The 27,941-nt window shown below is 47.3% G+C and overlaps 1 protein-coding gene across 4 annotated transcripts in view; it reads left to right on the top strand.

Annotated features, from left to right (window-relative positions):
* LOC119465182 (acetylcholinesterase) overlaps positions 1–27,941 on the top strand; it is a 181,098-nt gene that overhangs the window by 134,673 nt on the left and 18,484 nt on the right. Inside the window, exon 1 of one of the 4 annotated variants that reach the window (XM_049655659.1) lies at positions 3,641–3,684. The exons of the other annotated variants lie outside the window; for them this stretch is intronic. The gene's annotated coding sequence lies outside the window, so the exon portion shown is untranslated. Of the gene's footprint in view, positions 1–3,640; positions 3,685–27,941 lie in introns of those variants that run through there. 4 annotated transcript variants of the gene reach the window in all.

Raw genomic sequence — 27,941 nt, 5'->3', positions numbered from 1 at the left:
AGACATAATATCACCAGAGGAGCAACTGATCGAAAGCTCCCAACTATACTTATTTGACTATGCACATTCACTGCATAATTTATATGTCAACGTTTTCGCCCTTCCATATCGTGCCTGATATGAACGTTGTGCTTTCCCGGCTCCATAGGAGCAAGATTGTGCAAGAGAATAGTTCGTTGAGTTATCACTTATCTCTCTTTGTGGTGGTCAAAGTGTCGAGAGCACCTACCAACCAAAAATAAATTCAAAACACGTTCAAACAAGGAAATCACTTGCCAGTGCTCTGAAATTTCAATCTGTGATCAAAGCAAGAAAACACCATGAACTCACTGGCAGAAACGGTGATACTGGATCGGTACAGGACATGTTCGACGCGGCTGCCCCGGCGGCATAACGTCCGCTTCAGAGAAAATGCACGGGTTCTTCTCGCCAACGGAAGTTGAACATAAGAGCCTTGTTGTTATGAAGGGCAACTGATTAGCACTTTTTTCTTCCTGCAAACTTGGCACCAGGGCAAATGACCTTGCGCCTATTCAGAAAGCATTCCCATTAATAAACGGACCTACTTTTCTGTCCATCTTCCATATGTAATGAAGACGTCGCACACACCAAGTACACTGCTATAGGAACTCACTGCGCTTACAACACGGATTAGTATGGTTGGTTCCAACCAGAACTTGCTGTTGAAATCTTTTGGCAAATAAATTAAGAAAAAGAGAAACAAAACTGTGGACAAATGGCGATGCAGCACGTGAATATTGTCTATCACAAATAGATATCCTCACAAAGCAGAGAAACGTGTTGACGTCTTCCGTGCTGAAATGGCCAGCTCCTACGCAGTGATAACAGATTGGGCGGCGCTCTGGAGCGCGCCACACGTCTGTCTTCCTCGGGGCATTGCTAGGGCTGACAGATGGACGGGTTGTCGGTGGCGGTAGTGGCTGGCGACGGAACTGCGACGTTACGGGAACCTGGCGCGGGCATGCAGGAGGAACTTACCGGCGTAGCTCATTGCTTCAGGCTGAGGCTACGGCGATTCTGGATGCATCTAGCCACTGCTGAATTCCTTCCCGGACGATATCACCAATAGATGCAACCTAGGGCTGCGACGCTGGAAACATCCTTCTCAGTTCTTCGCGCACAACTGCTCTTATAGTCTCCCGCAGGTCGTCGGAGCACAGTGCTTGAACTTTGGCGCAGTCTGTCCTGAGCGTGCGGCTATTGTAAGCCTGTTCCTCATTTCGAGCGGTTTTTCGATATTAGGGTCCTCACGAAGAAACGCCTCATTCGTCTTCGGCGGGTTCCGTATCATTCCGGCGAAACGTTTTTGCTTCACACCAAGCGACAGTAGGCGAACTGTCTTCTGCTCCAACATTTCGGGGTCAGCGTGGCGGAAAGAACGGGTCACTTCTTCCGTAAATATGACAACGTTCACGTTCGGTAGCTAAACTCGGGCGTTTCGTACAATTTCTGCACTTTTTTTTGGACAACGCTCGCGAAGGTACTATGGAAGTTGCTGCAGAACAGGTCCCAAGTTGTTAGTGTCGACTCCAGGTTCTGGAACCATGCCTTCGCGGCGTCCTCCAATGGAGAGGTACGCGCAGCTTGTCTTCAGAATCCTTCTTGTTGAATGCTGAAACATTTTAAAATGTCTCTAGACAGGTTTCTGCATCGACGGTTTAAGCTCCACGTAAAATAGGCGGTTCCCTGGATTGTTGCAGTAAGATGGCTTCAGGTGATTCTCTGTCAATCAAAGTGATAATATTGTTGGCAACCATCTTCCCGGTCGTTTCAGGTAGAAGTCCGTGCTCGGGTGGCAGGTTTTCAACCCTGCAGCTTGGTTAATGCGCCGCAGAGACGCTGGTGTTGTCTTCGGGGTGTTGGTTTGACGGGGGCGCCTGGTGCATGAACGCAATGTTTCAGATGTTTCATGTAGTGACAATGGAGAACACAGTAGCAAAACTGTGAATCAAGAAAGCAGCTTTTTCTTTGGCGAACCTGTGCCCACAAAAACAAGCAAAAGTCAAGCACAATGATAGCAGCGAGCACACTCGGCAATTGTCGAAAGTCTGATCTTAGGGTAAAGCGAGTCGGCTTTTATACATGACTCGTCGAAAGATACAGGGTAAACGCTGGTGCCCGCGTGCTTTCCAGCAACTACTACACAATTCCCGTCGTGCATTTTCTCTGATTTTAAAGGTTCGGCGAGAACACGCCCAAGGGATAAAATGATAACATTCGAGTATGTTCCAAGTCATGCAGGCGCGTGTTGGGTTGAGCGGTAGCTGTACGCTGTGAGTGGGTCAAATGCAGTCCCCGAGAAAAGGATAAATGAGTAGACTGGCCAATACAAACAAAGAACCTTGATAATGCGGGCATGGCACATCAGCCGGTGCAGAGCCCTAATTCTAATTCCTAATGTTTTTCATAGTCTTTATGTGATTTCCTCAGACTTCCGGGGTCAGAATGCCGAATAAAATGCATTATTCTTCTTGAAATACGCCCAAGACACGAACAGAAGCTAAAAATATTGAAGCAAACAAATGTAGGATTTAAAATACACAGTGATAATTTCGCAGCACGGACTCCTAAACATAGGAGGTATTGTTACACAGAAGAAGAAAAAAATCATAAATGCTCAGGAAATTGAGTATACTGCGGTTTTCCGTCTTGTTACTTCAAGGAAAATAAACACTATAGCAATAACGCGAACGGAATAAAAGCTTCCCTACATAAAGTGAGAACAACCAACCTGAGAGAATTGAAGTACAAGATTATATATGACACTAACACTCTATATAAAACAAGAAATTTTCATATGCATAAACGATTCTCGCGTGCATAATTCCTAGCACGCCGTTTGGGTATCACTTTCAGCAGACATTGATCTTGATGCACCACCAAGAACGAAATGCATAGATTTCAAATATTTTTATTATTTCCTTTCTGATTTCTTGTCTTGGTTTCAGGCTTCAGTAAACGAAATATGACCCTTCCTGTGAAGGAGCGAATCGTCTGTTCTCTTCAGGAATGCAGCCCGAAAAAAATTACAATCGTCTTGACATCACTCCGAGCCGAATGGTACGGTGATATGGTCTTGTACCTTACCTTAGATGCTGCGCATGGAAGGTGTTTTCAAACTTGTTATCTTTACCATTCTGGATTATCTTAGTCTTTCAATAATACAAATATTAGGCTCAACTGTTCAAAGTGTAATTTTTGGTCCGTTCGACGTATTTTCTTTCATTGAGCTACGAATACTTTAACGGTCACCTCAAAGTACCCAGTGCAGGTCGCACTTACGTTTCCTACTATGTTATAAAACCGCAGGCATCACGCATACTACAAGCATCATATTTTTTTTTCGCTGGATAAATACTGCGACATTCCAACGAAACATGCTCAACGGTGGCTGCTTCATTTTCTCTCGCTATGGACATGACAGCGGAGGGCGCCGTTTCTCCATTTTCTTCGTAATCCCTGCGGTTGAGTAATATTATATCACTTTTACCTCCTCGCCCAAGCGACTTGAGCTCCTCAGCCACGATCTGAAGGAGTGGATATATTATCAGCTTCCCGCAGCCCACGTGCCAAGAAAACGATTTTCTTTTCCTTCTGCGGCACTGTATCGCCACCCTTGTGGATTGGGGCTTCACGGGCATCAGACGCTGTCCTCGAGCGACGGTGAGTACTAGACGCTGAAGTGGCGGCGACTCTGCCTCTTGGTCAGCAAAGTGGGGCGAAGGCCCACTTTGATACTACAGTTTAGGCTTGCCTTGATTTCGCAGTATACGGTGAAACTGGAAAGTGTTTTGAGCACTGCTGTCGGTTGCTCTTGCTGTTTTCCCTAGGTCAGTAATATTGTTTTCTATTTTTACGTCATGAAATATGAAAAAGAATGATGTCCTTACTGTCGGTTCCTCTTGCCGTTTTGACATTTTCAATAATGTTACTGTTTCCTATTTTTTACTTTAAGAAAGACGAAAAAGAATTATGCTCTTACTGTGAACAATATTATTTGCGGTGTAGGACGTGAGTTCCATTCTTTCAAAGCTGAGTTTGCTTTGCTTACTCTTCTGGGTCTGCGGCGACTGTTGGCTGCTCTCTAATGCTGGGTCGATACCACTCTGGGTGGATATATATATCTTGTGAGACAACGTTTAGGTGGTCACACTCTTCTTTATTCTCTAAAGCAAGAGCCCCACCACCAGGCCCAGAATGGTGATGATGAGTATCTACAGGTGAGAATATGAAGCGTATGAATAATGCTCACACTAACTTCCCCGCGCGCGCAAGCGGCCAGCCAGGCCGCGACTGAGCCAGGAGGGAAACGCCGAACGAATCGTTTGAGACGCGAAACGTGAACGATCTCCGAACCACGATAACGATGGTCCGAAGAAACCTCGACGGGTTTAACACGATAGTTCACTGGGGATGTTTGTTCATTAAAAATGTAGGGGCCAAGGAAGCGCGATTCAAACTTCTCACACAAACCGGGTGTAAGAATTGACGTCCAAAGGAGCACTTCATCTCCAGGACGAAAGGTGACGTCTCGACGAGAGATGTCGTAACGTTGCTTGCGGTCTAGTTGACTGACTTCTCTGTTGAATCGAGCACGGTCACGACATTCGTGAAGTCAGGAGACGAACTGTTCAGGTATACAGGCCGAGGTGTTAGTTGGGGCAGTTAAGAAAGTGACGTCGATGGTGAATGTCGGCGAAGGGCCGTAAACGAGGTAGAAGGGTGAGTAGCCTGTAGTTCGTTGGATAGCAGTGTTGTGAGCAAACGGCACAAAAGGCAAAAGTTCGTCCCAGTTGTCGTGGCTTGGCCCGATATACATTGATATCATATCTGTTAGCGTGCGATGAATTCGCTCTGTTATGCCATTTGTTTGAGGGTGGAATGTGGATGTCGTCTTATGAACTGTGCCACAAGCTCTGAGTACTTCTTCGATCATTGTTGACATGAAAGTCTTGCCGCGATCACTCAACAGTACACAAGGTGCACCATGACACAGCACAATGGCATCCAAAAAAATGTCGCAGTTTCGCCTGAAAGGCGAAGCATCAATTGCGATAGCAAATTAGTAGATAGCTATAAGGAGTAGGGATAGTAGTTTTATCGGCTGCATAAACTTGGACACATTCGCTTACTAACTGAATTAACAAGCGTGGTGTCAGCGCGCACAAGCAAATATAAATAGATCACACTGAATGACCGCAGACAACGACTGTCAAAACGCTGGCAGCAAGCGCAGCCGCCGCAGCGGGCGAAGGTTCGTGCGGTATATCGCTTCGACGGAAACTGAGCGGCGAGTGCACAGCGCATACAAAGGTCCGAGTCGTGTGGAGATAACAAACGGTGCGGGCGGCCGCCAAAGCCGCGGGCAAAGTACGAGCGCAGTTGTTAGCAGAGTAGAAGCTGCGCCCCCCCCCCTCCCTGCCGCCATGCCTTCTCGCTTTCTCGCTTTCGCGTGGGAGTTTGAGTGGCAAGTTCCCCTTACGCCCGGTTGCAAGATACGCCTTTGGTGCCGGAGCACAGCGTTGCCCCGCTTCTCTCCCTCCCATAACCCCACGGCCTTTCGCGCGACGGTCGCGTTTGCTTTCCGCCGTGCGTTCGCTCTCCTTTTGCTTGCGCATACGGCACGTGGCGACAATTTTATCGCCCTTGGACTTTATATGGAGCCTCACGGCGACGGCGACGACGACGGCAGAAATCCGCTTGAAGTATCCATATAATTGCTATCGCAATAAAAGAAGTCTACAACGTCTGAGGCCGAACTAGAGTGTAGAGGCGCCGTCTCTGCATACCGTGTGAGGTGGTCGACAGCTGTCACGATCCATCGATAACCTGCCGGCCTTATGGACAGAGGCCCGACCAAGTCTATTCCAACAATGGCAAAAGGTGTCTCGGGACATGGGATGGGCTTTAAAAGGCCAGCAGGAGACGAAGTCGCTCGTTTCCGCCGTTGACACTGAACGCAAGAAGCGACGTACTTGGCCACAAAGGTAGACATGTCTGGCCAAAACAAACGGCTCCTAACGCGATGGTACGTTTTGTGGAAGCCCAAGTGGCCAGCAGATGGGTCGTCGCGAAAGGCTTCGAGAATTTGTGTGCGCAGCGAACGTGGAAGAACAGGTACCCAGCGGTGTCCGTCAGTGTTGTAAATGAAGCGGTGCCGCACATCCTTCTCGAGCTTAAATAGTCCCAGCTGTCGACGTAATCGGGCATTCGGTGCAGAAATAGCACCGCACAGCCGTTGGATGATGCTGCTGCAGTAGGGATGATGACATTGACACGAGGCGAACTGAGTGCCGCGATTAGAAAGAACATGGCGTGTCAGTAACAGCTAGCTGTAATAACGTAAGGGGAGACAGTCTCATCAAGTAGCGCGGAATGAAGAGACGTGCTCGAAAATAACAGCGGCAGGGGGCAGCGACACAGAGCGCCGGTATCTTGATGTTTTTTCCATACTTGTACACAACGTCAAAATCGTACTCTTGTAATCGGACCACCCAGCAACCAAGGCGTCGAGCCAAATTTTTCAGTGACGACTGCCAGCATAAGGCGTGATGGTCGGTTATGACATTGAAGTGGCGTCCATAAAGATATGGTCGAAATTTTTGTATGGCCAAAACTACTACGAGGCATTCCTATTCTGTGATCGAGTAGTTCTGTTCGGCTGCCGTTAATGTGCGACTGGCATCAGCAACAACCCGCTCTCGTGCAGTGGAATCACGCTGTAGAAGGACAGCCCCAATCCCATGGCCACTAGCGTTGGTGTGCAAACAAGTCGATGCGTTCTCATCGCAGTGACACAGGACGGGGTCGGATGTCAAGGCTTGCTTGAGGGTTTGGAAAGAACGTTCGCAGTCATCTGTTCAAGTGAGAGCAATGCCCGACGTCAGCAACTTGTGCTGCGGCACCGCCATGTCTGCAAAATGACTGATGAAGCGGCGGAAGTACGAAGCCAGGCCCAAGAAACTTCTTAACTGTTTTTTTTTATTTTTAGGGCGAGGGAGGCGAATCACGGCAGCAACCTTGTTAGGATCTGGTCGAACACCATCTTTACTGATAAGGTGGCCCAACACTTTCATGTTCTTTCGGGCAAAATGACATTTCCTTGTGTTGAGTTGGAGTCCAGCATTAAATATGCATGTCATTTAGGCTTTTCACGAACACTCGCTAGAGTAAGCGAAATGTACTATTGGCCCGGGCTTTCGGCAAGCGTCAAACAGTACGTTAAAGGCCGCCGTGAATGCCAGCGCCGCAAGACACCATCCGATAAACCGGCTGGCTTACTTCAGCCAATTGAAGCACCTCATACGCCTTTCGACCAAGTCGGCATGGACATTCTCGAAGCGTTTCCTCTCTCGGCCGACGGCAACAAATGGGTGATCGTCGCGACTGATTATTTAACACGCTATGCTGAGACGCAGGCGATCCCACGAGCCACGGCCTCAGAGGTAGCGCCGTTCTTCATGCGCCACATCGTCTTGCATCACGGTGCTCCCTCCACTGTAATAACAGACAGAGGGACAGCATTCACAGCGCAGTTTATGGACGAAGTTTTTTGCATTGAGCCTTCTCTACGGTCGCGAAGTCCAGACGATGACGCGAAGTCCAGACGATGACGTGTCAAGACGCTGACGTATTGAGAACTGACGCCCAGGAAATTGCAGAGCGTGCTGAGGAAGCTCGGCAGCTCGCACGGCTGCATATCGGCCAACAGCAGCAGCCACACGCACGATGCTACAATATCCGCCACAGGGACGTGTCCTACTACCCCGGGGACCAAGTTTGGGTGGGGCCGTCGTGGCCTCTGTGAAAAGCTGCTGAGCCGGTATTTCGGTCCGTATAAGGTGCTCCGCCGCGTCAGTGACGTAAACTACGAAGTTGTTCCGGACACAACATCGCAGACACGGAGCGTGACGTAGCGATAACGCTGTGCAAAGCCACGCACACGCTCAAGCGCAGCAACATACGCCCCCTTGATCGGGGCTATATAATCTGCGGCTTTCTGGAATAAACGTTCTTTCCCACACCCGCACCCGTCTCGAGCGTGCACATGGTGGCAGCGGCAGCGGTAGTCATGACCGGCAGCAGCGAGGCAAGCGGATAGCAGGCCATCCCGGACCCTTTCCAGCTTCAAAGGACTGCCAGCATGCCAGACATGGAACCAGCGCCTTCCCGCCAGCAAAGTGCCCCGGTCACCACGCTACTGCCGCACCCAAGGTCCTTGGACACCACAGGCGACGTTTGGTAGAGCTGGAGAACATGGAGGCAAGAATTCGACCTCTACGCCACGGCTACCTACCTCAGTCAACAGCCAAAAGAGGTACAAGCTGCTACTTTTCTTAAGGTCATAGGAGAGGACGCGCGCAGGACTTACAACACTTTTGTCTTCAATGACGGGGAAGATAAGTCAGACATTGAAGTCCTGAAACAGAAATTCGAGTACTTCTACAAACCATCGTTGAACCTAGCTTATCATGAATTCCGTTTCGGCTCGCGTGACCAGAAGGAAGGAGAAAGCTTTAACGAATGGCTAACCGAGCTACGAATATTGGCGAAGAGTTGCGAGTTCGCTGAAATGGAAGAGCGCATGCTGAGGAGCAGAATTATTCTTGGCATAAAGGATAAAAAGCTGCAAGAAAAGCTCATTTCAGATAATCCTTCTTTTTCAAAGACGGTAGAAATCTGCCGCGCTCGCAAACAAGGGAAAGAACAGTGCGAGAAAATACAAACGGCCAACAAAAGGCATGAGGAAATTTGCGCAGTTGCCGAACTTCGACGCTGTGGAAAGTGTGGCAGAAATCATGAGGCTAGTAATTGCCCAGCTAAAGGACGCATCTGTAAGAAGTGTGGCAAGTGAAATCACTTCGCTATAGCCTGCCGAACTAAAAGCGAAAAGCCCCGCAAAGCCAAACAGCACGTCGCAGCGGTAGACGCCCAAGAGGAAAGCTTTTGGATTGAAGCTTTATCTAGGAGCGATCAGAAAGACGAGCGCTGGTCAGCAACTGTAAAGATAGAAGGAACTCCCGTTCTTTGCAAGCTGGACACAGGAACGAATTGCTCGGTGATGGCACGAAGCAAGCTGCAACAGATAACAAACAAGGAAGACGAGCGCTGTGACGTCATCCTAAACACCTTTGTTGGTCATCAAAAGGCAGCTACAGGACGCATCCGCCTTCGCGTTAGCGGACCTGATGCATCAGTTGAAACCGACTTTTTTGTTGTCGAAGAGGACGTTCCATTAACATTAAGCGGATCAGTCGCCGAGAAACTGGGTCTTCTACTCAGGCTAGCCTCAGTGGAACAGCGAGAGCTCTATGAAGCCGCGAAACATTATGCAGATGTTTTCGACGGACTCGGCAGCTTGAAAGGTATCGTCTACCATATGAAGCTTAAACCTGGTTCCCAAGGAGTCGTTAGACCGGCAAGGTGAATTCCACTAGCACTTAAAGACAAGGCTAAGAGGGAACTAGATCGCATGGAAGCCGAGCGGGTGGTACAGAAAGTGACTGAGCCGACAGAATAGTCGAACTACATGGTCGTGGTGACAAAAAGTGACAAAGTGCGCATTTGTCTCGACCCGACTGAATTGAACAAAGCGCTTCTAAGGGAACACTACCCTATGCCAACCCTAGAAGACATTGCTCCTTCTCTAGCGGGAGCTCAGTATTTCTCGACACTAGACGCTGTTTCGGGCTTCTGGCAGATCAAGCTTGACGAAGAAAGCTCTAAAGTTTGCACAATGAGTACCCCCTTTGGCCGGTACAAATTCCTGCGTATGCCGTTCGGAATAGCGTCGGCGCCAGAAATTTTCCAGCGAGCAATGCACAAAGTAATGGAAGGCCTCGAGGGAACTTCCGTTGTGATGGATGATATTCTCGTGTGGGGCAGGTCAAAGGAAGAGCACGACCGTAACCTTGTCAACGTGCTTAACCGGTGCCGAGAGTACAACTTGAAGTTGAACCGCGCAAAATGTCATTTTTTGCAAAAATCTGTCAAGTACCTTGGTCATGTTCTGACGCCTGAGGGACTCAGCCTGGATCAAAAACGGGTCACAGACATACTTCAAGTTCCACCTCCAGGCAACAAGAAGGAACTGCAAACGTTCCTCGGTATGGTCACCTTTGTCTCCCGTTTTATTCCACATATGTCTGAAACCACAGCTCCACTCCGCGAACTTCTGAAGGACGCAGCATGGGTCTGGGAAGACGGACACCAGGCTAGTTTCGAAGCTCTTCGTGAAGCTTTAGCAAAGGCACCCGTTCTCGCATACTACCAGAAGAACAAGCCCATCACGCTTTCTGTAGATGCCAGCCAGAACGGGATCGGTGCAGTTATAATGCAAAACGGTCACCCACTAGCATACTCGTCGCGCTCTCTCTCGAAAACGCAACAGAGATACGCGCAGATAGAAAAAGAAATGCTGGCGATCGTACATGGTTGTGAAAAGTTTCAGGACTACCTGTTTGGGCAGCCTGAGGTCACAGTGGAGTCTGATCACAAACCACTTGAGATGATTTTTAAGAAACCTTTGTGCCAATGCCCACTTCGACTTCAGCGCATGCGCCTCAATCTGCAGAAATATCGCCTAACAGTGAAATATACGCCGGGAAAAGAGCTTTTTATTGCCGACGCCTTATCCCGTTTCCCAAGTCCAACAATTTTGAGTGAATACGGCGAGCATTTTCATGTCAATTCAATCGCCTATCTTCCAGTTTCAGACAAACGCCTGAACCAAGTATTGCAATAAACTGATAAAGACCCGACGATGCGTCAACTTCGTGAGTACGCAAGCACAAGCTTGCGTACTCAGAATTTATTTATTTCTCTTGGGCGGCGAGCGCAGACGCGCCAGGATGTCGTCACGGCCCAGGCGCAGTAGCGCGCAGCCAGCGGGAGCTCGGTGGAGCCATGTCTGTATGGCGTTGCCTGGTTTCCATGGCTACGGCGCGGCAGTTTCGTGCCACACGCACAAATTACGGCTGACTTCAACTGCGGAAATATACGAAAAAGCTCTAGCTAATGCTGATGACGATAACTTCGTGCCACATGCACAAATTACGGCTGGCCTAAACTGCGGAAGAAGATGACGACGCTCGAATCAATGCTGATGACTAATTTCGTGGTACACGCACAAATTTCGGCTGGCTTAAAGGTGTCCCAGGCGGGGGGATTTCAACCAGCTACCTCCAGAGCACTTGCCAGATGCTCTGCCCAATAAGCAAAACTTCCTTTGGCTACTTTCCCGGGATTGGATTGGCTGCTGTCTGCTTGACCGGTCAGTATCTCGGTGTATCATCATTATCATCAGCGTATATTAATGTCCATTGCAGGACGAAGGCCTCTTCCTGTGAACTTCATCAACCCACCTAGTTTTATGCCATCCTCTACTGCGCTTCCCTTCTCTTGGTATCGATCCTGTAACTCTAATGGCCCAGCGGTTATCCAACCTACGCATTACATGGCCTGCCCAGCTCCATTTTTTCCGTTTAATCTCCACTAGAATATCGGCTATCCCCGTTTGATCTCTGATCCACACCGCTCTCTACCTATCTCTAAACGTTAGGCCTAACATTTCTCGTTTCATTGATCTTTGTGCGGTCCATAACTTGTTCTCGAGCTTCTTTGTTAACCTCCAAGTTTGTGCCCCATATGTTAGCACCGGTATAATACAATGATTCTACACTTTTCTTTTCAACGACAGTGGTAAGCTCCCAGTCAGGAGTTGGCAATGCCTGCCGTATGCACTCCAACCCAATTTTATTCTTCTCTAAATTTCTTTCACATGATCAGGGCCCTCTGTGAGTACTTGGCGTAGATAAACGTACTGCTTTACACACTCTAGAGGCTGACTGGCGATGTTGAATTCTTGTTCCCTTGCCAGGCTATTGAACAATATTTTTGCCTTCTGCACATTAATCTTCAACCCCACTCTTACACTTTCTCGGTTAAGGTCCTCAATAATTTCCTGTAATTCGTCCCCATTATTGCTGAAGAGGACAATGGCATCTGCAAACCGAAGGTTGCTGAGATATTCGCGTTAATCCTCACTCCTATGCCTTCTCGGCGGATATGCCTGGGCATATATATATATATATATATATATATATATACGAAGGTTGTGGAATTAGTTCTGTGAAGCCTGCAAAGTGGAGGATTGTACAGGAAACAAACATTTTCATCCACCAGAATTGTAGAACGAAGCAACGAAGCTATACGGTTTTCTCATAAAGAAAGCCTCGCAGATGGAGAAAACAATTCGTTCTTATCAGAGATGAAATACCCGAAACAGAAGACGGATACTATAAACATTCGGACACGGACGCTTCTCTCCCAAGACAGCGTGCCGCATAATCAGATCTTTGTTTTGGCATGGAAAACTCTAGTAATTATTTAAAATAATTATAGGTCATAACACGTCGAAGTGCGGCACATTCCCGCAGATTGCGTAGTCAAAAAAGTAGCATTTTCGCCCGAAACGCAAAGCATCAATGGCGATAGCAAATCAGTAGATAGCTTTACGAAGTAAGGATAGTAATTTTATCGGCTGTATAAACTTGAACACATTCGCTTACTTGCTGAATTAACAAGCATGGTGTCAGCGCGCACAAGCAAACAATAATAGATGCCACTCGACGACCACAGACAACTGCTGTCAGAACGCTGGCGTTAGCAAGCGCAGCAGTAGCAGCGAGCGAACGTTCGCATGGTCTATCGCTTCAATAGAAACTGAGCGGCGAAACCACAGCGCATACAAAGTCATGAGCCGTCTGCAAATTGGTTTCAATAAACGGTGCGGGCGACCGCCCGCTGCTGCACAAATTACAAGTACGTATAGTTGGGGGCAGGGGGCTGAGTAGAAGCTGCACCCTCTCGCTCCCGCGCTGCCTTCCCGCTTTCTTCCTTTCGCGTGCGAGACTGAGTCACCAGTTCCCCGTGCGCCGTTGGTGCCCCAGCACAACGTCGCCACCCCTCCCTGCCTCCAATCCCCCACGACCTTTGGCGCGACGATCGAGTTTGCTCTCCGCCGTGCGTTCGCTCTCCGTGAAAGCGCGCGTCGCTCGTGAGCTTTCGCTCGCACATACAGCCTACAGCGCGCGGCGACAATTTTATGGCCCTTGTATTTTATACGGAACCTCACGGCGAGGCGACGACGACGCTCATGGCAGAAATCCGCTTGGAATGTCCATATAATTGCTATCGCAATAAAATTAAAGCAGTCCAACCTCTCCCGCTTCCTGTTTAGTACTTTCTTCTTATTGTGTAATTAATCTGATTGTGATTTCCTAATGTCTCTTCCTTCTCCCGGCCAGAGGTCTTTCCTCTGGACGGCTTCGCTTCCCACTAATGACATTCCTATAGAGGCTTTCTTGCGCAGTGGCAATCACAGCGTTCCAGTGGCCCTAGTGCCGACCATTTGGGGATTCATCCGCGTGAAAAATCCAAAGGCGACTCAAGAAGAGCTGCGGAAAGCAACCCCGCACTTCCAAAGCATAACCGATGTTCGACAGTTTGGCAGAGGGGGCATTCTATGCTGTTCGCCGGACCACACCTGTGTCTCCGACCTTCTGCAGTGTCAAATGTTCGCGAATTACCCGGTGGTACCTTTTATTCCTCCTCATCTAGCTTGCGTTAGGGCCTAGTTCGTTGAGTCGACACGAGTCTGTGTGCTTCCGAGGTCCTGCAGATGTTCTCCCCGGCAGCTGCCGTCTCAGTCTACCGATGTTCACGCGTTTCCGATAATCAAAGAGTCCCCAAAGAGTCGGTCATTGTCACCGCTGCAGGCACAACTAGGCCGTCAGAGATCAAGGCGCGTCCTTATTTTACAGGGTGGAAGCACTTTCTCCCCGCTCAGTGCAATGCGTTCCGTGCTGGCGATATGGCCACAGTATTAAGGGATGTAGGTCTGATGTTCGGTGCCGCATTTGCGGAGAAGGCCACGAAGGAAAAACGTGTTCCTCTCAAAGCGAACGATGCTTTTTGTGTGAAGGTTCCCACCCTGCGGACTGTACGAAATGCCCTGCGAGAGACCAAGAGCTTGAAATTATACAAATTATAGAAAGGAAACGGTGTTCGCGTCGTGAAGCTCGTGCCCTTGCATTAGAGAAATGATGTGGTTATGCTGAAGCTGCTGCTCGTCACTCCAAAGCTATGGATGCATCTCTTGGTGATGTTGCAGCTGCAGTTGTAGAGAAGGCTATGGCAAAAGCCCTTGACAGTTTATTTACGAGCCCTTCAGAGACAATTGGGCAAGTTTTCACTTCTCAGTTTTCGCAACTTTTGCATGTTACTGCGCGTCCAAGTGTTCCTTCTGGAATCACAGTTTCTGATGAAAATATAAAGAAACACCTATCGGTAGAGGCCTCGCCTCGCAGTACAGATGACACCGCAGCTCCCGCAACTCCTGTCGAACCTGAGGGCTTTAAATGTCCCGAGACCGGTTCAGATACCACTGAGAACATAGATTTGTATGCTCGAACGTGTAAACGTCGTGCTTCTCCAAACTCCTCGAGAGCAACCACCCTCCATAAACTAAAAGCTAAAGAGAGTCAAAATGACAGGTTAACAAACGATGATTTCCTAAAGGATAACATTCTACAGACGGCAGTAAATACTGCCGGAATATCGTAAACATAGGAAGCTTGAAAGTGCTGCAGTGGAACTCCATTTTTGCTGCAGCCGCTGATCTGTTATATCTCTGTGAAGAACTTTCTCCTGATTTGATTATATTGCAAGAAACTTGGTTATCCACAGAAAAGAGTTTTCATTTAAAGAATTATCGCTGTTTTCGTCTAGATCGCCCTTCATGTAGAGGGGGATTAGCATTTTTGATCTCAACAAAAATTTGTGATAGAGCTAAGATTAGTCACCAGTCATTCTCTGCTGAAAGTGAGATTCTAGCATTGGATTTAACGCTTCCTGGATGCGCCCCATTTTCGGCAGTCATTGTTTATTTTCTTACAGGAGTTCTCAATACAGGTTCTCTTGATGCCGCGCTTGCAGCCTGCAGAAAGGATCTAATCATCGCTGGTGACTTTAATTCTCACCACATATCATGGGGTTATCGGTCCGACTCTTGTGGTAAAAGATTGTTGGATTGGGTTTTGTCAATTAATCATAACTGTGTAAATTCGAGAACCCCAACTTATGTATCCGGCAAATCGCGTTCGGTGTTAGACCTAACTTTTTCCAGTTCGGGTTGTGTAATTTTCTCCTGGTCTGCTATCACCTCGGCCACAAATAGCGACCATCTTCCAATAATTTTTGAAGTCATGCGACCAATTAATTTGGTCGAAAAGCATGTCCGCACCTATGTTAACTATAGTAAATTTCAAAATTCACTGCGATCAGCTTTAAAGAAACAGGTTGGCCTAAATGATCAAGTTAAGACAGTTAATTTTTGTCAAGTGATAAGTGACAGTTACAAAAAATCCAGCTTCAATATGCAATCAACTAAAGGGGGTACTTATTCACTATGGTGGAATCCGGACTGTGAACGCGAATATAGAAGAAAGGCAGCCTGGAGAAAGTTACGGTATAATCAATGTCCACGTAAGTGGAATGACTCTAAATTTGTTGCAGCTACATTCAGGCAAACAGTGGACAAAGCGAAAGAAAATTATAACACTAAATATTACAGTTACCGATCGCAGTCTAGTAATAAAAAAAGGCCTATTTAGGTTTCTACGGTCTAAAAAGATTGTTTCAGCCCCGATAAATATAGTCTGTTAGCTTAACTTCCACTGAATTGGTACAGTCACTGAAGGAGTTTGCAAAAGGCTTAGAGGGTCAATTCACATCACTTCGCCCCTATCATATACCGGCGCCTGAAACAGCTAATGATTACATAGCAGTCAACGTTAGAAGAATTAATGAGAGTGTTAAAGTAGCTGCTAGCTTCAACCCCAGGATCTGCTGATGGCATAACTACAGCAATGATAAAACGAATATTCGAATTATCTCCCCAGGATCTGCCTAATTTTATAAATTTCTCGATTAAGAATGCATGGATGTATCCAGAATGGAAGGTTGCCAAAATAATTCCGCTACTCAAAAATCCGGGTGATGGACATACAATAAACATTAGACCTATAGGTGAGGCGTAAACTCGTAAAGGCTCATGGGAAACGTCGTCTGCTCGGCGCTTCCGGTTCAACCATTGACGGTTCCGGCGCGCGACTTTCCGTTCGCGGGGCCGGTCGCGCTTGCTATCTGTGCACTTTCATCACAAGGTATCGCCCACGCTGCAAATATCTAGAGCCTGTGACGGTCGCATCGATGACTGACCATTATATATGAGCATAGGCAGTCATTTAAATATTTTTTTCTAGCCGAAACGACCAAACACGTGAATTAGGTATGCGAGCTGTCGCAGTCGCGGGCTTATCATGAATGACGAGTCGCACTTTCTTGTACTCAAGTGAATTCTGTTCGGATCAACGATGTGAGTGATCTTGTAACATTCCAATCGTGAATATCAGATTTGTGCTAGAGCCCGTCGTATACACTAACGTGTTTGCCTTTCGTAGTCCTTGATAAATCGCGTTGAGCAAGCGCTTTCCTTTAAAAAAAAAGTACCTTCCACACGTTTATCTTTTCGAACTTTTATACCACTGATAACGTAGATGCTTGTACAAGTTGGTATGACATACTAGGAATTTTATATCATTTTACAGCGAACCTTTATAGGTTTTGCGACGTTTATCATGCATGTGTTGTTTTCTAAAATAATTCGCTGTCCACGTTACTGATATTTCATGGAACATGCTTAATAACCAAACGTTAACCACGCGGTCGGCATGGTTTAACGATGTTTTAACGTCGTATCTCTTTCTGCAACTTCACAAAAACATTTGTTATAAAAGTGTAGAGAAATTTGTAACACATTTTAACGCGATCAAAGCTGCAATATACCCCTTGTGTTTGGGTAACTTTGTGATAGTTATGTAAGATATGGAACGTGAGGTATGTTAGAAGTGTTCGTTGACTGCAGTTGACTTCCGCACACGCTTGAGTCTGTCTTAATATGCTTTCGACGTCTCTTTATAAGTAATATTGCAGCTTTGTGATCGTTAGGCTAGTGTTTCTCGCCTTGTGTACCTTTCACAAAATATACGAGAAAAATTACGGTCTACGACTTTTAAATCCTCCCACTACACCTTGCTCATCTTGCATCGAGCACTAAATTAAGGTCGCTATATATACTATGCAAGGTATTCGCTTAAATGTTGTTCCAAGAGATTCGTGCCAAGAAAAAGCTATGGATTAGAACCGCCTGCCCGCCTCTAACGCCTCCACTACTAAACCATGCATGTTTGATCAAATCAGCCTAGTGAAGCTTAGATGTAATAAGCAAAAAAAATCAGATCCATATTCTACTACCGGGCAGATGGAAGCCAACGAAGCTGTGGTGGGTTCTGTCGTTGGCACGAACAGAATTCACTTGAGAACAAGCAAGTGTGATTCGTCATTCAAGATAAACCCGAAAATCTGACAGAACGCATACCTAATTTAAATGACTGCCTATGCTCAGATATAATGGTCAGTCATCGATGCGACCGTCACGGGCTCCAGATATTTGCAGCGTGGGCGATACCTTGTGATGAAAGTGCACAGAGAGCCAGCGCGACCGGCGCCGCGAACGGAGAATCATGTGCTGGAACCGTCAGCGATAGAACCGGAAGCGCCGAGCAGACGACGTTTCCCATGAGCCTTTACGAGTTTACGCCTGACCCATCATTTCTCTGACCTCAAATCTCGTAAAGTTAATCGAGAGAGTTCTGTATGGTCACATCGATAGGTGGATAGGCGAGAACCAAATATTCAGTGATTGTCAAATAGGATTCAGGCCCGGCTGCTCAATTTGGTGTGCTTATGTTGACTAGGAGAGTCGAATTCAACTCGCTCGCCGCAACAACCAGTACATGGCCTTAGTGACGTTAGACATTGCGAAGGCATATGACAGTGTCGATCACAGTACCTTAATCAGCAGACTCGAAAGTTTGAGTCTCCCACAGTATATATAAATAGCATGGATTCAAAATTTTCTAAGCGGACGCCCATTTTATTGCTATAAACACGGTGTTTCTTCTCACAGTTACAAACAGACGAGGGGCGTTCCTCCAGGTGCAGTACTTTCCCCCGTATTATTTAACATTTTACTAAATCACATCCCGACACATCACGACGTACAGGTATACGTATACGCTGATAATATCGCATTTTTTCTCAGTGTAAAATGATATACATAGCTGATATAAAGCTTTGCAATCGTATTTGAATCAGATTGAAATTTGGCTAAAAGGAATACAAATGTCGCTAAACGTCAGCAGAAGTTCAATCATTGTTTTTCCCTTAGCTTATCCTGTCCGAATAACACTGTCGTATGGCCAGGAGATTATTCCGCAGGTGCAATCTTTAAAATATCTGGGAATGATTTACACAGAAAAGCCTAATTGGAAGACACACATAGAATACATCGCATCTAAAGGAGCACGCGCAGTTGGTTTATTACGAAGAGTCAGCAGCAATCGTTTTGGAATGCACAGGGAGACCTGGCTGATGATTTATTGTATGTATGTCCGCCCCATTCTAGAGTTTGGGTGCGTGTTATTTTCTGGAGGTTCTACTTATAAATTACGCCCTCTGGTTCTTTTAGAACGCGAATCACTACGTCTATGTCTCGCGCTTCCAAAATATGTAGCGAATAATGTTCTTTATCATGAAACTCACCTGCCTTCTCTTCAAACTCGTTTTCGTATACTGACAGTCCAAACATTACTGAACATATATGCTTCTCCCCAGAGATGCTCCTTCTATATGTTTATTAGAGAACCGACTGCATTTTTTTGAGAATCAGTGGTCCAGACTGCATTGTGCCCAGGTAGTTTTTGTGCAGAAACTATTACAGCCATTACAAATATCAATCCGTGATGTGGATTTTCAAAATTTCCCTACTGCGACAGTAAGCGTTGAATTTGATGATATATTTCCTAACAACGCGAAACTTATGCCTATTCGATACCTAAAAAGTTTGTTAGATGACTACCTCAAGAACCTGCAAATAAATGCAATAATAGCCACAGATGCTTCTGTCAGTGAAGAGAAGACAGGAGTGCGGATTTTTTCGGCATCATTAAATTGGTCTTTCTCCCTTCGACTACCCGACTTTACGCCAGTATTTCAGGCGGAGGTATTAGCGATCATCTTAGCTCTACGAAAACTTCCCACATCTATTACTTCAGCCGTAATCTTAACCGACTCCTTGTCTGTTTGCTCCGCTTTATCAGTGCCCAATTCATCTATCATTCTCCGAGAATTTCATTCATCCATCCCCCAACATTTACGCCTTAGCCATCTGGAATGGGTGCCAGGGCACGTGGGGCTCACTTTAAACGAATCAGCAGACGCACTAGCAGCGGCATCTCTTAAAAGCCCGGTAGTGAGGATCCCAAGACCTTCGGCATACGTCACTTCTGTGAGATTAAAAATATTTTCTGCCCAAGAAGAACATGCCAAATCATGTGTACTCAATAACACCGATTTTCAGCACCTTAGATTTCCTTGGCACAGCAGATGGTGTTCAACAAGAAAATTTGAAGTTTCTTTTACTGGAATGCGTTGCCGAATACCAAGCTTAATTTCTATTCCCATAGGTCTGCTTTGGCGCCTTCCCCTCAATACTTTTATTACAATGAACCCGAAACTATGAATCATTTCTTTATAGAGTGTCGTAGGTTCACCATGCAGAGAAAATGACTTCTAGAAGGTCCCCTCCGCCAACATGAATTGACCATTACGCTACCTTTCATTATATCTCTGGGGGCGTCGGCACTAGGACACTGTAATAGGTGCGTATGTGATGCCATATTTAATTTTTAATGAAACAAGGCGACTGCCATGATATTTTTTTTTCACAAGACAACAAAAATATTTGCTTCAAATTTTAAGATGCTATAGCATGAAAATTAATATTAACGATTAGACTTCATTTATTATATCATTATTAAGTAAGAAAATTCCATTTAAGTATCCATCATTTTTTTTCCACTGCCGCCCGATTCATGGCCAATCGCCCGTAGTGGGTTGTGCAAATTCTATAGGCACCGAACCAAACCAAATCGAGCTTTCGGCTGAACTGGCCAGCACTGCAGTTGTCTCTTGTAAATATACTTTGTAAATAGTATCCAGTGCTTAATCATTTGTTCGCGTAACATTTTGGTGGAGAGTGCCGTTCGCCGTCCTCGCCACGGAGCTCCACAGCGGCCGCACCATCCTGCTTTCCGCCATGACTCCCGGTGACACACCGTCTGCTTCTACTCCTGCGACCCCGACAACAACGTACGTCACGGTTACCAATCCCCTTGATCCTGGCATATTCTCCGGCCAAGATAATGTCGACGTTGAGGACTGGCTCAGCCTGTATGAGCGTGTTAGCCGAAACAACCGCGGAGACCCTACCATCATGCTATTGAATGTGCCATTCTACTTGGGCGGAACCCCTCGTGTGGTTCGGAATAGAGCACTGCACGGGCTCGGGCTTACCCGAAAGCCCGGGCCCGGCCCGGCTCGTGGGCCGGGCCGGGCCGGGTAGAGCAGTTTTTTCACGGGCTCGGGCCGGGCTCGGGCACGGCGTGTGCTTTTTGACCCGGGCCCGGGCTGGGCTCGGGTTTTTTGACGCGGGCCCGGGCCGGGCTCGGGCTTTCTGCGAGTTATTCTCGGGCTTCTGAACTCTGAAAAACATGTAATTTTCGGACTCGGGCCGGGTTCGGGCAAGTTCCAAGCCGGGCTCGGGCCGGGCTCGGGCTTAAGGTAAAGGGGTGGCGGGCCGGGCCGGGTGGGTAACGTAGATTATTTCCGGGCCCGGGCCGGGCCCGGGCCTCGCCATAAAAGTTTTGATCGGGCTCGGGCGGGCCGCCCAATGTAAAAACGGGCCCGGGCCGGGCCTGAAAAATCGGCCCGTGCAGTGCTCTAGTTCGGAATACACGACGACGAGATCTCTAGCTGGGATGCTTTCAAGGAAAAGCTCAGTGACCTCTTTGTAAATCCGACCGGTCGGCAGCTGGCTGCAAGAAAAGAGCTTGCTACCCGAGTTCAGTCTTACACTCAATCGCATGTCTCGTACACACAAGACGTACTCGCTCTTTGCCAGAAAGTCGATGAGAAAATGGCCGAGGTGGTGCACCTTTATCACTTCCACAAGCTTAGTGATGCTCTCGCAGAAAAGAAGGTGCGCTGGATTCTTATCCGAGTCGGACTGAAATCCAGCCGTGCGGGCACACCATAAAAAGTGAATTCCTGAACGTACTTTCAGCATACGGATCACCGACTTTTATTTTTTGGTTAGATAGCGGATTCATTGTGTGCCTATCGGCAACTGTTTCTACAATGTTCTTGTGATACGCCCCAAAAATACACGCTCTCACAGCAGTGCGAAAACTTTGTCAATTGTATCCCGTTTGTTTCATGTGAGACAATTTGATCGCCACAACAAATAAAACCTCATCCTTCCAAAAATACCCGCGTAGTTAAGGTTCCCGTATAAAGCTTTAACGAAGACGTTTTCGGACATGGCTGAACTTCCACTCTTTTTACTCACTTCAGCGCATTTTATCCTTGGACCACAATGCCATTGGTAATGGCATCGGCAAAACCATACCGCGAACATCTTCGTATAACTTTTTCGTTATTACCGAAAAATATATTCCTAAGAAAAACGTGCAGTCAAAAACCACGCGCTGGCTTAAAATACCCATAAAGTGCTTTCGGCATACTCTTAGTGCTGTTCTCAGTGTATCGCTGTCACGAAACACCTGAATAACAAGGTTGCCACTCTTCGCCTGTGGCAGCTCGCAGGGCGGCGCCTACAATAGAATAAAGGTGTCGCACAGCGTAACGCCTTATAATCCACGCTTGCAATGCATAAGTGCCACACATGCGCATCCTATCAACTTTGCCTACTATTTCGCATGGCAAGAGTTGCCGACTAGCTGAGATAATTAAGATTTCAGCTAGCGTTCTGCTATTTCTGTAAAATAAACAGCGTGCGAGTTTGTCCCCGCGGACACCACACGCAGGACGTGCAGACGCAAATACGCATTATAGAGCATAAGTGTCAGCTGGAGGTCCTATCGCTGCATTTCGCAACCCGACACTGAAAACAGTCTCGCCGAAAAGTGAGGGCACCATCTTTCACATGTGCCACCGAGTGGTGAGAGCTTGCTGTATTCGATAAGATACACGGTCATATTAACGTCGCGCGTTCTTCGCTTATGGCAGTTCTCGAGGTGGAACCACATCCCGCGGTAGTTTCGTGGGCCCCAACACAAAATGGCGCCACATTCCAAATCGCCATAAATGGTCAACGTTAAGGAGCATGGTTTATAAATATCCGTTCACGCGCCTTTGCTCACCCATCTTCCGGAACCGCAGTGCCAAGATGCGCAAATGGCTGTCCAGCGAATCAATAGTTGAGCCATGGTGCGACTGCCGTGTCAGGCTGTGACAGCACACACCTTCTCGTTGGCTGCGAGCAATTGTGCGCAACAACACCGCAGGCCAACACATCATGCTGTGTGTTCAGTGCATTGTGCATTAAAACACAAATGCTGCATTCAAGATCATGTTTATTGTACGTTCAACGCTGTCGTATTGCACAAAGAGTCGGCCAACGTCAAAATCCAGCGTCAAGAATGGTGTCAATTAGTATGAATCAGCGCAAACTATAAAGCTTCGCTTAAACTGATTTTCACAGCATGTGGGACTTACATAACTGCATAACTATTTTTCAAGGATCTATTGTAGACAATAAACTCATAATTCATAGGAATAGGAATCCACAATTGCAACCAAATATATATTGCATGATGTCTGATACAAGATTTAAAATGAGTGGTTTCTTTTGAACTGATGCACCCTCTTCACGCGGACGATTTGATTACACAAACTGACCACCGTTTTACCTGAACAAAGAAATGAATGGCCTCCCCAGGACTCCAACCCCTTGGACAACAGTGGGCTAAGTATAAAAAATGTCGCAGTTTCGCCCGAAAGGCGAAGCATCGATTGCGATAGCAAATTAGTAGAGAGTTATTCGGAGTAGGGGTAGTAGTTTTATCGGCTGCATCGGCTGGATAAACTTGGACACATCGGCTTGCTAACTGAATTAACAATCGTAGTGTCAGCGCGCACAAGCAAACATAATAGATCACCCTGAATGACCGCAGCCAACGACTGTCAAACGCTTGAACGGAAACTAAGTGGCGAATGCACAGCGCATAGAAAGGTCAGAGCAGTGTGGAGATAAGAGACGGTGCGGGCGACCGGCACCGCCGGGCAAACTGCAAAGGAGAAGTTTTTGGCAGAGGAGAAGCTGCCCCCCCTTCCCCCCCCCCTCTTCCCGCTTTGTTGCTTTCGCGTGGAAGATTGAGTGGCAAGATACGCCTTTGGTGCCGGACCACAGCACCGCCCCGCCTCCCTCCCTCCCATACCCCCACACGACGGTCGCGTTTGCTTTCCGCCGAGCATTCGCTCTCCCTGATAGCGCGCGTCCCCCGCGCGCTTTCGCTCGCGCATACGGCGCGCGGCGACGATTTTATCGCCCTTGGAATCAATACGGAACCTCACGGCGATGGCGACGCCTACGGCAGAAATCCGGTTGAAGTGTCCATATAATTGCTCTCGCAATAATATTTGTTCATGCTGGCTTATGAAATCGCGGATAAATGAGTCATCGCCTGGTCTGTCCTAGTGTACCGCTCCCCACTGAAGTGTTTCGGATATTAGGAATCGGTATTATCCGGAAAAGCGTTCCCCACATTACCACGCGCCATGTTTAAGTGTGTAGAGTATTTGTGTTCGGAACATTGTTCGGAATTATATGTGGGGAAACACTGTTCCATGTAATAATGATAAGTTTACTAGAACAAATTTTTATGTAATCATTACGTTCTGTAAAGCACACATACAGCACAATAGCTTTCCCAAGGTTGTCCAAAAACTGCAGTCCCTCCACTGCCGTGCCGTTTTTCTGGACGGTGACGACACAGGGTACGTAAATTTGTTTTTCGGTCAATCGGTTCATTTATGCACATCTATTTCAAGTTATCTCAAAAATTTTCTGCCGTTTCATTTGATCACCGTCAAAGTTGATTCGTTATAGCTTGGGTAGCTTCAATATTGCTGATAGCTGCGGTTGCCTAGAGCCGTTAGTAAAGCGAGGACGCTGCCTTCGCTGTTTCCCGCACTTTTTGTGAGAAAGGTGTGCCTTCACGTTATCAAGAGTGTTCATTATCTTTACATCGTACTAAGTAGCTTTCGCAAAGTAAGGCTCAGCTGTTTCGGGTGTTATGAACTGCTCAAGCTGCTCGTCTACCTTTAGCGAGTCAGAAATGTTTCTAATCTCGCTGATATTTACCAATATCGCTGCGAGATCTTGATTCTCCTCCAGTTTCTTTTCAGCGTGGCTCACTAAATTGGTCATTTGCATTCTCAGCGTACTTTGTTTCTTTCATATGACTTTTCTGTTTATTTTGAAAACTGCAGGCCGCTTACAGGTTCAAGCAACGAGACGTCATCAGTGGCTTAATCATCCTAGGTGTCCGCGCTGCTCCTTTCTGTCAATGCCCCGTCTCGCTGACTGCCCTCCTTTTCGTTTGTTGCCAGTTTGTTGTCTTGGTAGTCCCTGGAAAGTCGAAAAAGAAGAAGCCGCAATCCTGGTCAGATCACCATGTCGTCGAGACGAGACGAAACAGTTGCGTTTAATGCGAACGAAATAAAAAACTAGTTTTATCGGTCTCGCCTTGACCGGCGATGAGTCCCAAAGGATTCCGGCTGACGGTTAGTGGGATGAATGGGGTTTGAGGCTAAAGCCTTCTCCCCCGTAATTTGTGACGGGTGCAAACAAGAGTTATTTCTCTCTCTCTCTCTCTTCGTTTTATTCCTTTTACAGCGCGTGCTTTTTGTACGAACAGCCTTCTTTATCTTCTTGTCCGCTCCCATGCTTTTCAATAACGACATTTCAATGGCGCCGATGGAAAGACGTTGACCGGGTGAGTGCCTGTCGTATAGTCCTCTTACTACATGACTGATCCGCGCGCTGCGTTTCCTGGCATGAACTTGAACAGCGCTTCATTTATCAGACAGCGCTTCTTGAATCATCTGGTTGGCATTGATTAAATTCCCATGCCATCTTACATCATGATGCAGACATGGCAGTGGGCGCTCGTCGGCGCGCCGTCATTCGTCATAGCATGGGCGCAGCGAAACTAGGGAGAACGTATCGTTGACCTAGTGATGTTGCGAGATATGCCGATCGGCAAGTATGTACCAGTTTAAGTAGTGGGCGGTAAGCAAAAGCGATCGGGTGAAGTTTAAGTTGGAACGTCTTTAAAACAGTTTCACTGAAAGGCGAAGCATCAATTGCGATACAAATTTGTAGAGAGCTATACGGAGTAATGATATTAGCTTTACATGTATAAACTTGGATGCAACACGCAGAACGCCGTCGGCGTTTTGCCCGCGTTCGCACAATACACTGTTGCCGGAGTCTCATAGGATTACGATGGCATCACGATGACATGTCGTGAATGACGTCATGAATGAGTGAAGATGAAGCAGTAATAAAAAGTGTGTTGACGACAACTGAATGAAGACAATTGGCGACGACAGAGCAAGTAACAACGACATATGGATGATGTCGTAACGATGACCATTTAGCCACGACGGCAGTGACGAGGGCAGAGTGAAGTACGCGGAACGGTAAAGATGTAACCACGAAGGCGCGACGACCACGGCATGGCCACGGCGCAATATTTACAACGGCATGACAATAACGACATGGCGACGACAGAACGATGAAGCGAAGACGACAGAATTATAGTGACGTGACATGGACGGAATGACGAAGACGGCAAATGAAAAAAGAGTCACAGGCCTGCGCGGCACACACAGCACAGTTACAGCGTAAGCTGGTGGAGCGGCTCAAGAGTAGCTGCAATTTCGGCACCACGCACACCAGGGTCTTCGCGACTAAGTCTATTCGCCTCGTTTTCACTAGAAGGATCTCAACTGTTCGCCCGGCATCGACGGCGGGCTGCGGCTTGTAATGCGCTCTGCACAGCAGTCTGCTGAGCCCGATGAAGCCTGGTTGTAGCCGCGCACGTAGCTCTACCATTCACTTCTTCAGCAGCGGTTCGTACCTTGCGAGGAGACGCCATAACGTGCACCAAAGAGGTGTCCAGAATACGTGGCACACATCTCACATTGGAATCGCGTTGATTAAAACGCGTCTGCGCCTGCGCACGCTGCGTTTGCAGGCACCTTAACTAGATGGCGCCACAATACTGACGGAGGATGGGGATCGCGTTTTTATTTATTGCGCGCCTCGTCTGAATGGCACCTCATCGTCTGCGTCTGCGCACGCTTCGTTTGCAGGTGCCTTATCTAGATGGCGCCACCATATACTGGCGGAGGCTCGGATCGTCTGCGCCTGCGTTTATATGGCTTTTTTTCCGCGGCCCGATAGCACGCGCTTGCGTGGCTCTGTGGTAGAGTATCTGGCTTCCATTCAGTGGGCGCGATTCGATCCCGGTGGGAACCGGGTACTTTTTTCGCATTTCCAGCGATAGCGGTTACAGTCACCGGACGCCGTAGGCGGAGGCAGCGGCGGACACCATCGCGAACCGTAACGGCTATTGGAATGAGCCCATAACAGCTTACGCTGTAAAACTACAAAGAACTGATGACCATGAAATGATGACGACGGAATGACGAAGGCATCCGGTATCTGGTCTCCACTATACCCGAACGGACCTTGGTTCTCCACAAGAAAGGTAGAAAGTTACCTAAACAGAAACTTGTCAAGCAAGGAGACACAGTATGTCCAATGCTTCTCACTGCATGCATAGAAGTATTCAAGCTATTAGACTGGGAAGGCTTAGGAGTGAGGATCGATGGCGCAGATCTCAGCAACCTGCCCTTTGCAAATGAGATTGTCCTATTCATCAAAAATGTGGACGAATGACAGCAAATGATTGAGGACTTTACGAAGAAGGTGTAAGAGTGGGGGTGAAGATAAATAAAACAAAGATAATGTTCAATAGCCTGGCTAGGGAACAAGAATCCAGGATCGCCAGTCAGCCTCTAGAGTATGTACAAGAGTGTGTTTGTCTAAGTTAATTACTCACAGGGGACCCTCGTCATGCGAAGGAAATTTCCAGAACGATAAAATTGGGTCGGAGTTCATATGGCAGGCATAGCAAAATTCTGGCTGGGAGCTTACCGCTGACGTTGAAAATAAAAGTGTACGACCATTGCATTCTACCGGTGCTAAGGTATGAGGTAGAAACTTAGAGGATAACACAGAAGCTCGCGAACAAGTTAAGCTTCGCGCAAAGAGCGATGGAACGGAGACTGTTTGAGGTAACGTTAAGATATAAGAGTGCGGTGTGCATCAGAGGGTAAACGGAGATATCCGATATTCTGGCTGACATTAAGAGAAAAAAAATGAAGCTCGGCAGACTATGTAACGCGTAGGGTAGATAACCGGTGGACCATTAGGTTTACATAATGGGTGTCAAGGAACGACAAGAGCTGTCGTGGACGGTAGAAAACTAGGTGGGGTGATGAAATCAGGAAACTTGCAGGCGCATGTTGGAATAAGCTAGCGCAAGACAGTGGTAATCTGAGATCGCAGGGAAAGGGCTTCGTCCTGTAGTGGACTTAAGAAAATATTCTGCTGCTGCTGATTATGATAACCGGACGACGATGGAACGCGGCCAAAAGAGACGTATCAATTTTATAATAATACTGCCGCAAGTCGGGAGCTCTTGTGTTCTGATTGTCCTTGCCTGCCAAGAAGTTTACAAAGTGACAACAAAAGTGTTTTTGTGTCTGAGAAAACGCCTGCGCTTGCGCATATGACATGC

Source organism: Dermacentor silvarum, chromosome 9 (assembly GCF_013339745.2).
Source record: "Dermacentor silvarum isolate Dsil-2018 chromosome 9, BIME_Dsil_1.4, whole genome shotgun sequence".
In the NCBI taxonomy this organism is placed as follows: Eukaryota; Metazoa; Arthropoda; class Arachnida; order Ixodida; family Ixodidae; genus Dermacentor; species Dermacentor silvarum.
This window is presented reverse-complemented; position numbering and strand designations above follow the sequence as displayed.